This window comes from Arvicola amphibius, chromosome 2, assembly GCF_903992535.2.
Source record: "Arvicola amphibius chromosome 2, mArvAmp1.2, whole genome shotgun sequence".
Classification (NCBI taxonomy): Eukaryota; Metazoa; Chordata; class Mammalia; order Rodentia; family Cricetidae; genus Arvicola; species Arvicola amphibius.
This window is the reverse complement of record NC_052048.2, coordinates 102,146,368-102,157,141: the sequence shown is the minus strand read 5'-3', so window position 1 is coordinate 102,157,141 and position 10,774 is coordinate 102,146,368. Positions and strand designations below refer to the sequence as shown.

Sequence of the window (10,774 nt, the reverse complement as noted above, 5' to 3'; positions counted from 1 at the left end):
CCTTCTCTTCACTCTTCACCAGTGAGAATTGTCTCCCAGCCCATTCTTGTCTGGTCCCCCCCTTTACTCCAGGACTTTTACTCTTATTTTTATCTTTTATTTTTTGAGCATTTGTGACAAGGATCAGGAATGGAGAAACAAGGAAAGAAAACTCTGAGAGCCTGGAGTCAAGAAGACCTGCATACTGGAGCATGGGTTAGATAAGGAAGGAGAGGAGGACAACCTTGTCCCTGCAGAAGGGAAGCTTCGGAGGTATGAGCCACATGTGATGAGTGGCTTTAATGCAAGCATCAGCCGGGTTCTGTGGCTTAAATCAGCATAGACATGAGGGGATGAGGAGGTGGTGGAGGCATGGAAGGTATCCCTAGGGGAGGGGATATACTCTGTGAGGCATCAAAGTGTTCTTTCTTGATATTCAGAGCCTTGCTTTTCCTGGGTCAGCAGCTCAGAATGGTGATATACATAGGCCTAATCTCCAAAACTTCATGAAGAAGCCTTTCTTATGTTAAGTCAAATTTGCCATAAAAAATCAAACCAGGTACACAAAGCATCCTATTGCACATAGATGCACATTTTGTCACAAAATCAATCTTTTCTGCCAGGTAATTAGACTGAAATAATTTATGCAAACATAGCACTATGGGCTTTTCCAGAAAGAAGTTACATGTGCTCCACTGTAGACCAGGAAGTCTGCAAACACATGGTGCCTCATGCCCACAGAAGCTTCTGCCGTGTGCTGAGCTAGGCAAATCTCTCAGACATCTTTCATCTGTGCTTTTGCAAGGACCACGGGTTTGTGGACAAAGGGTTATTTTCATGTCTGTCTTCATCATTATTATTGTAAGAAATTAATATCACCCGCCTTATCTAGGAATGCTTCGAGGGTCTTGACCTGACCCGAACCATGAACCCAAATTCAACTGAACCGCATTGATTTGCAAAACTGTCTGCTGAAATTGAACCCCCGTAGTAATTGGAGCTGAAATGTACACTGAGATTGTCTTCGAAAACTGGACTTGGCCCGATGTTATTTTGAAAGGTAATTAAGGTTTGTAAGAATGCCTCTGACTGGTCGGTCATCAGAGGTCTGTGTGTAACATGAGCCGGAGCACATGCAGTGTGACCAAAATAATTAAAGAAGAGAAAAACCACCCTAGACATGAGTGAGCTATCGGTTTTCAAACTGTTGCCTGCAAAAGAAGCCAACAGAGCCCTACGCAGCCTGGGCTATCTGCGTTTGATCTCTGGGACAGGGGAGGGATGTTGCTTGGAGCCAGCTCCTAGAGAGGCAACCTAGGGCTTGGGAGGGCCACAGGATCACACTGAGCAGAGACCTAGATGTGGTGGCAGCTCCTGTGGGAAGCAGGATGGGAGAAGAAAGAAACATGCATATAAACGAGCGGGGGGTGGGGGGGACACCTTTCTTGTTCAGCAAACAGATTTTGTTTTCAAGCTGGCAGAAAAGAAATAATGCCAGCTCACAATAGTACCCTTCCCCTGTATCTACGTTAGTCTTTAATTAGTAACTTGGCTTTGTTGAGTCCCTCCACTTTGGTATATGGATGAATATTTAGAATTTGAACGTGTCAATCATCCAGGTCAGGGATAGGTTTTGGAGGTAGGACAAATAAAAGAAATAGATAGCCCCATAGCTGCTACCCAAGGACTTAGGTGTGTGCGCACCTGTCCCACTGAGCAGACTAAGGGCTTTGCAGGAACCATGACCCTGAAACGCTGCCAGGCAAAGCTCAGCAGTAGATGAACACACGAAGGAATGAGACCCTGGGGTTATGAGGGAGAGAGAGAGAAGAGTGGAGTTGGGCCGTAGAGTTTCTAACCCAGTCATGGAAACTGCATACAGCAACAGCTCACCCATTCTACAGCGATGCTGCTGGTGCTGCTGTGGAGGGAGCAGAGAGAGACACCTGTGCTGGGTGGGGCAGGGTTGACCCCCTGATGATGGCAGACTCTCAGGTGGTAAATGATACTCAGAACCAGTCTCTCACCATCCCCATCCATCTGGGAGGTGTAAATACAATGGGTGTGGGGCCGACCTTGTCAGGGGGATCAGGGTGGAAAATAAGCACGTGTGTAGTGTCAATCTTTACAAGTGCTTTTTAAGCATTGGATAAAAGAATACTAAGAAAATGCAACAGAAACAGCAAGCCAAGCATCTTACATATGAGCTCAAACAAGTGTGTGTGTAGGGGGGGGTATGTGTGGGGGGACTTTAGCTAACCACTTGGAGGTGGTTGCACCTTATCTGTTGCTTCACGCTCCAGCTGAGAGCCCAGACACACACAGCCCATGTTCCTGTCCTGAGAAGGAGTAGTCATATCTACTATGCAAAAGAGTCCCCTGCTCTAGCATTCAAGAATGTCACAGGTTCCAGGCTGTCATAGGCAGCACAGCCTAGACCCTATCTCAAAAAAGAAAAAAAAGAATAAATCAACCAAATAAACCTTGACTTCACACAAAGAATAGGTCTCTATAAGATCAGTGTGACGGATTGTCCTGATTTTTATGTTGACAAGATTCAGGGCCAACTGGGAGACACACCTCTTGGGGATCCTATGGGGGTGCTTTCAGAGCACTTTAACTGAGGGAAGACCCACCCTGAGTGTGAGCATCACTGTGTGGTCTGGTGTTCCAGACTGAATACAAAGGAGAAAAAACTGACACCAGCATTCATCTCTCTCTGCTTCATGACTGAGGATTTGCCACATGACCAGCTATCTCCTGCTGCTACAATGAACTGGGTCCTTGAACTGTGGACCAAAATAAGCACATCCTTCCTTAGGCTGCTTATGTCAGGTGCTTGTCACAGAAAATCGGCCCTGAAAACTGAGGCCCTTGCTAAGATAAACCTGACTATGTGGTTTATAGGTCTTTGGAACCTGTTTGGGGGGGGGAGGATGAAGAAGAGTTTGAATAGATAAAGGCTAGAGAAAGCTGCAAGCAGAGCTTAATGGACAATTCTCACAGGGTTCAGAAGGCAAGAGCGACAGCAGAAACAAAACAAAGGTCACGCTGACAGGATTCTGTGGCAAGGGAGCAAGGACTACGTTGGGAAAAGGGCTAGAGCCCAATTTTGTTACATTCTGTCAAAACAAACAGAAAATCACTAAAACAAGAACAACTGGCTGTTTGTTGAGGGAAGGGTCGCTAGTTTGTCCAGGCTGCCCAGAACCTAAATAACCACACAGAAACTGTATTAATTAAAATACTGCTTGGCTCATTAGCTCTAACTTCTTATTGGATAACTTTTACATATTAGTTTAACCCATCTCCATTAATCTGTGGATTGCCATGTTGCTGCCGCTTACTGGCTAAAGTTCCAGCGTCTATCTTGGGTGGCTCCATGGCTTCTCTCTCTCTGTCTTCCTTCTCCCAGCATTCAGTCCAGTTTTCTCCTCCTACCTATGTTCTGCCCTATCAACAGGCGAAGGCAGTTTCTTTATTCACTAACCAATAAAAGCAACACATAGACACAAGGACCTCCCACACCAGCTGTTCTCTGTCTGTGTCCTGAAAATATAAGTGAGGGAGATTAAATGCTGTGGACAAAGTTGTTTGGTAGACAAAGTTTCAATATACTACGGTATGCAGGCTACAGCATGGTGATCTTCAGTGCTCTTAGTCACACCTACAGTGACAGGAAGCACGGCCGCACACTGGTTGACAAAGCAGAAACCTTATAATGTGTAAAGTTGGAGACATGAGGGATGGAAAGAGAGAAGTTATGATTGCAAGGGGAAAAATGATTAGATTAACATCATTGAAGGGAAATGTCTCATTCTGTATTGGGACAATAAGAAAGGTGACCTGAGAGAAAGAACTCACCCAATGAAGGTTCAAATATATGAAAATGCAAATTCATTTGGTACAGGAGAGCCTGGAATAGGAATGACTTTTGTTTTGATGTAGTTTATTCTTTATTTTGATTTAAAGGCAAAGCTCTGAAAAGCAACAGAGATTCAATCAGCAGCAGAGCTAGCCGTGGTATAAAAAGTCCAGGGGCGGTTTCTGTGATGGTTGCCCTAACTGCAGATACTCTGGCGTCCATGGGATCAAGGCTTGATTCCTTGTTACTGGGCATTCCAGTTGGTAACTTGGAGAGGCAGCAACATCTTTGGCAGGAAACTATCATTTTTTCTCTTTCTTTGTTTCTTTCTTCCTTCCTTCCTTCCTTCCTTCCTTCCTTCCTTCCTTCCTTTCTTTCTTTCTTTCCTTCATTTTTATTTATTCATATATTTTATTGGCCACCTCAGCCATGAGAGTTCTCCTACTTCGAGTCAGAGTCCATGGCATGGACTTTTCCCTCTGGTTATTCCCTTCCACAGACACCAGAGCGGCTCTCTCCATACAGAGCTTCTTCCTGGGCTCCATTAGGTCGGAGAGGGAGCCCAGGAAAGCTTCACTCTCATCGTCTGGTTCTGACAACACTCTGAGCTGATTTCCTCTGGTTCCTTGTGGGTGGAACAGGCGACGCTCCCACATCCCCAGACTGGGTGGGAACAGCCAGGCTCTATGGTCTGCCGCCAACCCAGGAGCAGGTAAGGGGCTAGGGCTGCAGCTTGCTGAGGCTGCCGAAAGAGTTAAGGATCAGTGTGTCCTTGGCGGGATAGGAAAGGGTGCTGAGTGGCCGCTGGGGTACACCCTGGGGGGCAGCATAGGCTGGAAACTGGCCCCAGCTTCTCCCCAAGACTGAGGGATAGTAATGGCAGAAAAGCCCTGAGGTCAGAAGGTCACCATAGCTCAACTACAGTCTGTGGCCTCTTGGGAGTCAGAAATTATTGATCAAAGTCCCTTGGCTGCTGTGGTCCTCCAGGATGACTGTCTGGTCATCTCCTTGGAGCTCAGCAAGCAGCTCTGCATGGACCCCAGAGAAGAGGCCTGGCTCCTGCTGGGGCTGCGGGGCCACATCACACAGGTCAGGTGCAGCCGAACAGATAGGTGCAGTCTGACCTGGATGAAGGTGTAGAGATCACCAGCCCTGACTCCTCCTATGTGCAGCAGCTAGAAGCAGCACAGCATGGGGGTACCTCCTCTGCACCTCTCTGCCACCTCAACAGTTTCTCACCTCTGCTGTTCCTGGGCCATGTACCGTGGGCTTCGGTTCAGTGCTATCTGATATCAACAACTGTACTGTGGGTAAAGCCAGCTTGAGAAATAACAGATTCAGTGCACCAGAGGCCTGGACATGCAACGCAGTAGTGGCTGTTAGGTTGAGATTTAAAAAAAAAAAAAAACAATCCAGGAAAGCCCTGATGTGATGCGAAACCAGGAAGACATCTGCAGAACATCCTGGGAGGCTTTAACAATCCTTTCCTTTGTCACTTGCAGGGTAAACTGAGGAAGGGACTCTACACCCTGCCCCCGCCCCCTCACATCCACTGCAGTTTGACAGCCACGAAGCCGCAGTACAGACTCCAAGAATGAGAAACAGCCCCACGGGGAAGTGCTTTCTCAGGTTCAGTCACTGACGTGCCCAGGAGGTTGTTACAGCTGTGGTAGCAGAGGCAGACCGTATCTCAAGCTGATAGCAAACCCAGAAGCAGCATCAACACAGCTGACTTTTCAGTTACAAGCATTGTGGGGTCATAGGGGATTCCACTGAGCTCTTGAGTCCAGGCAACCAAAGTGTGGCTGGGTCAGATGCCCCAGCAAGGCCTTTGAAGGGAGCTGTGATGATGAAGCCTAAGTTACAATGAACCCTAGGATGTGGGGGGTGCCAGGACCATGGGATGGCTACTGAAGAAAGCTGTAAGCACGTGATAGAACCATTGCATGGAGAGGCCACCTGTACCGAAGGCAGCAGAAATGGAATATTGTGGCTCTCCAAGCCTGTTGGAGCCCAAGGGTGCTGGCTCAAGCCACAGATGATGTATGTGGAGCTGCAGGATTTCCCACTCACCCTGCTGGGTTTGGGTCTCGTTTTGGTCTTATCTTCCACTTCTCTATTTCTTTCATTCGGAAATGCAATGGTTAATCTGTGCCATTGGATATCACGAGTTTGGAACTTGTTTAATATTGATGTTTGATCTCATATTTTACAAGAGCTCACAGAGAAGAAACCCAGTCTCGGTGGGAACTTGGCACTTTTGAACAATGTTGGAACTGTAGAGGCTGGGGACTTTTGGAGGTGGATGGTTTGCAAGTTGCATCATGAGATAAACCCGTTTTAAAGCGATGCCTTTAGGTCCCAAGCTTAACAAAGTGTGGACTCTTCTTCACTGTCAGTTTGACTGCATTTAGAATCACCTAGGAGATGCACATTGAACACGCCTGTGAAGGTTTTTCAGAGAGGTTTAATAAGAAGGGATGAGTTGCCTGAATGTGGGTACTCTATCCCAGGGGCTGGCGTCCTGGCCTAACTAAAATAGGGAATGAGTGGGGCACTAGCATCCACTGCTCTCCGTGGTCTCATGCTTCTGCTGCTGCAGCGGTCAGCTCAGCGCCTCTAGGGCCACACCTTCTCCATCATGACACACTACATGGCCCCTCCCATTGTGAAACAAAACAAACCCTGGCTTCCTTCAGCTTCTTTACTGGGAGGAAGTTAGAGAGCCGTTTTGAGAAGAATTCTCTAACATTACAAAGAATACCAAATAAATCGAAACACGTGGTCTAGCGCACACACCCCAAAGCCATTCGGCTTATTTTGAAGATTTGCTTTGAATTATGTGTCTATGTGGGGGTTTATGCTCCTGTACACAGCTGTCATCATAGACCGGAAGAGCATGCCAGCTCTTCTGGAGCTGGAGCTACGGGTGGTTGTGAGCCACCCGATGTGGGTCCTAAGAATCAAACTCGGGTCCTCTGAAAGGACAGCAGATACCCTTAATTGCTGAGCCATCTCCCCAGGTACCACCCAGCTCATTTTGATGTGAGTTTATGCTATAAATAAATGAAATTATTTGGGTGGTAGAAATGTGCAAGGCATGTGGTACAATAACAACGTCTCTATAGTTTGCCTCTATTTCCATTCATTTCTAATTCAGAACAGGAAATGAGAAAGCACATTAGGCCAATAATGATGATCTAATTAAGAGTCAAACTGGAAGGAAATTCATTTAAAAGTAGGTTATACAGAGAATGTGGAATGCTTAAGCTGTCTGTCAATGTATGCAATTACTCTTCAGGGTCTCAGACAGATGGCTGAGGTGCCCCTTCTAGTCCTCAGACTGAGCTGTGTGACATGGGGCTTAGTGTTTAGTACCTTTGACTTTTCATTACAGTTTGCCTATAGATATCACATCCAAAGCAAATGATATCTCCCTGGTTCTTGTGAAGCCTTGTAGAGTAGCCCATCAGATGCCCAGTTCAGCATATTTGATCTGCATTTAGGGTTTTGCTTTTTCTTTAAATCTACGTATGAACAGCTTCTCAGTGCTAGAAAAGAAATAAGCTCACCCAGGGAAGAAATCAAATAAGCTGGCTGGGAGCTTTCTCCTCCCCATTCTGGGAAGCCGTTGCTTTGCCACATTAATTTCTTCATGAAATACTCATATGCTTGCTCATCTCTAATGCAGCTGTCTGGGAGCCCTGGAGGAAAGAGCATTATTCCCTGTGCTCCATAAGAGGCTACCCAGAACTAACAGACACATCCATGCTTGTGCGGTGTAGGCAATTGCGGAGCCCCTGATGGTTGGATGAGGAGTGAAAGCGGCTGAGGTAGAGCAGGTCACATCAAGGGCAGACCTCAGCTTCTGAGCCTGACCTCCGCGGCCGAACACCCTCCTCTGCGTTCTTCCTCTGCCTCTCTCAAGAAGATCTTCACTTACTCCCATGTCACTGAAGCCACAGGGCCCAGGTAGTTAGGGACTTTTCTGTAACCTGTTCTCAGGTGAATCCTTGGAAAAGAGGGATAAATGCCACCCTGAATGCTAGGAATAACCGGTTTCTGGAAAGCACTCCAATGGCTGATCTGGTATTCTCTAAAAACAACCCCAGTGGCCCATAAGTCGTTTGCATCTTTAGGTGTCGCCGAGCACGATCAATGCTTTCTTGAGTTTCCTTCGTGCCCTGTAATAGTGCATTCATCTAGAACCTGGAGGAGGAAGTGGAAGATGGAGTCCAGAGACACTGTGTGATAGCGCTCTGCCCTGCATTCCTGCTGGCTGTGTCTGTCTATGCCTGATTATAGTTTACAGCACTCATTTTCGGGGCTATTTCATTTCCTTAGTTTAGGGAATTAGTTTGCTTTCTGAAGAGATTTGGTAATGGACAAATGCACTTGCAAAAAGGACAGTCACCTTCCTTCTTTCAGTGAGGACAGACTTGGGAGTTTGTCCCCTGATGAGCAGCCATGCCATCAAGTTTATTGCTCACATTTCTGGGGGTAGGGAAGCACAAAATGCTAGGTACAATGTAAGCCTGTCTTCGTGGTCTTGCACTGGACAACTGAACTGTCAAGGGTGTTTCTGTCAAGGCACTAATCTTGTCCAGAAACCGCCTGACCCAAGTGCTAATAACTCCAAGGCCTCATACATTCAAACTGGAGCTAATGTTTAATCACATGAACTGGGAAGGTGGAGTAGGGGATGCAGACATTCAGTTCCCGGCAGATATATTGTTGTCTATAGATGAGGAACCTGAGGGTTTCCTATGTCAAAGGCCACAGGATTAGGTCATGGCAGAGGCTGTCTGTGTCTTACCTTTTCTAGCCATGCACATATATTTAAATGGAAGCAGGCTATATGCCAATACAGTTTACTAGAAAATAATTCTTCACCCAAGATGCTTGATGCTTTGGCTTAGGAGAGCCTGGAATGCTGGCAGGTTGCTGATGACCCTTCCATCACCTGGTCCTTCTGTTCTACAAGGGACTATGCACCAGCTTGGACCACTGGCTCACAGAACCTGCCAAGCCACCACACGATCTGAATGAGTCAATAATGTGACTTACATACAAAGTGGAATATCATCACTCAGCCATTAAAACAAATGAAGTATGTCAGGGATAGGAATCCATTAGAATGATCCTGGAAGGCATCATTCAAAGAAAGAAAAGAAAAAGAAAGAAAAAAGAAAGGAAGGAAAGAAGGAAGGAAGGAAGGAAGGAAGGAAGGAAGGAAGGAAGGAAAGAAAGAAGGAAAGATGGAAAGACGGAAGGAAAAAAGGAAGGAAGGAAGGAAGGAAGGAAGGAAGGAAGGAAGGAAGGAAGGAAGGAAGGCAGGCCAAACCCAAAATTTATAACCTTGAGCCAGTGAGAGACTCAGGTGGTAAAATACTTGCTGCACAGGCTTGACCATGTGGATTTGATTCCCAGAATACCCTTAAAGGTAGAAGGAGAGGCCAACTCCACAAAACTTCCCTTTGGTTTCCATGTACATGCTATGACATATCACACACACACACACACACACACACACACACACACACCACACAACACAGAGACCCAAAACCACTCACAGCCTTGTTCAAAATCAGTACACACACACTCCCAATCTAAAATAGAAACAATGGGAGCCTCCTTGGGTAAAGACACTTAGCGTCAAGCCTGTAGACTCGAGTTGGATTCCCAGAACTCACACAGTGGAAGGAGAGCTGTAATTGCAGCAAGCTGGCCTATGGCATCCATATCCACATGCAGCATGTGAACCGGCTCACAAATATCCACTCACATGTGCACACACATAAATGAGTAAACGTAATAAAAATCCAAGGCCCCAGAGTCACCTCCTACCCTGTAATATCATTTTTATTCGCACAGTGTCCCTTATTTCTCAGCCTGCCTGTTGCACGCAATCATAGCAGCGTTGCCCAGTATCATATTGTTAGCATGTCACATTCTGACTGAATACTTACGAAACTAACATGAGCAGCGACCATGGCACTTTAGAGGTGTTACACGGACATACTGGTAGATGACTGGACACGGCTGGCTGTTCATGTGTATTGGTAGCTTTAGAAAACTTTCAGTTTTTCAGTCAACCTCTGTGTGAGCAGAAAGTAGGGCTAGGGCAGGACCTAAGCTGAAATAAGGGACCCGGATACCCATTAGTAGCCAGCTAAACACATAGATACCCGTGTATCCTGCTTTTATAGACCACTAGATCGAGAGAAGTCCCATATGATTGAAGCTCATGCTATATGAAATACATTTTTCTTATCGTTTGCCATTTTCTCAATAAGCATTGTTTTCTGAGCATCAGCCCTGACCCATTAGCCATCCTGATATGGCTGTTCTCACCCCACCCCACCCCCCGGAGATGGCTGTGATATCTAGAAACACCTCATTGTCTCAACTGAGGGACGGTACTGGGATCTGGTGAGTAGAAGCCAGGGATGAGGCTAAGCATCCTGTGTTGGACTGAAGCCTTGACAGACCAGAACCTCTTCCTTCTTCCTCCATAACCTGCTTGCAGGAGATGGGGTAGCAACAGGTGCCTAGGACTCTAGTCTTCTCAGACTGCTGGTTGACTGGATAAAGTGAAGTTTTAAGACTCAGTTTCCATCTTTTCTTTATTACTGGCCTCTGTAAGCGACAGGTAACACAAACTGAATTCTGATTTCATTACCATCTCTGTTACCATTAAGGGTAGGGCATATTTATAGCTATCTAACAAGAATTGTTTGGGAGACCCACACTTTAAAAGACCACTGAAAGGGTGGGCACTGTGGTCAGACTTGCAGAGAAAAATAGATCACGACTACTGCCTGCTCTTTCCAGAAAAATACTCTTTCTGCATTCCTGCCTATGCGATATTCCCCAACTCAGACAGTCAATGCCACAAAAAACAAACATGAAACATGAAATTTCCCACAT

The 10,774-nt window shown here is 46.3% G+C and overlaps 1 pseudogene; it reads right to left on the bottom strand.

Annotated features, from left to right (window-relative positions):
* Positions 1 to 4,242: 4,242 nt before the first annotated feature.
* Positions 4,243 to 5,037, bottom strand: LOC121677089 (annotated as a pseudogene).
* Positions 5,038 to 10,774: the final 5,737 nt, after the last annotated feature.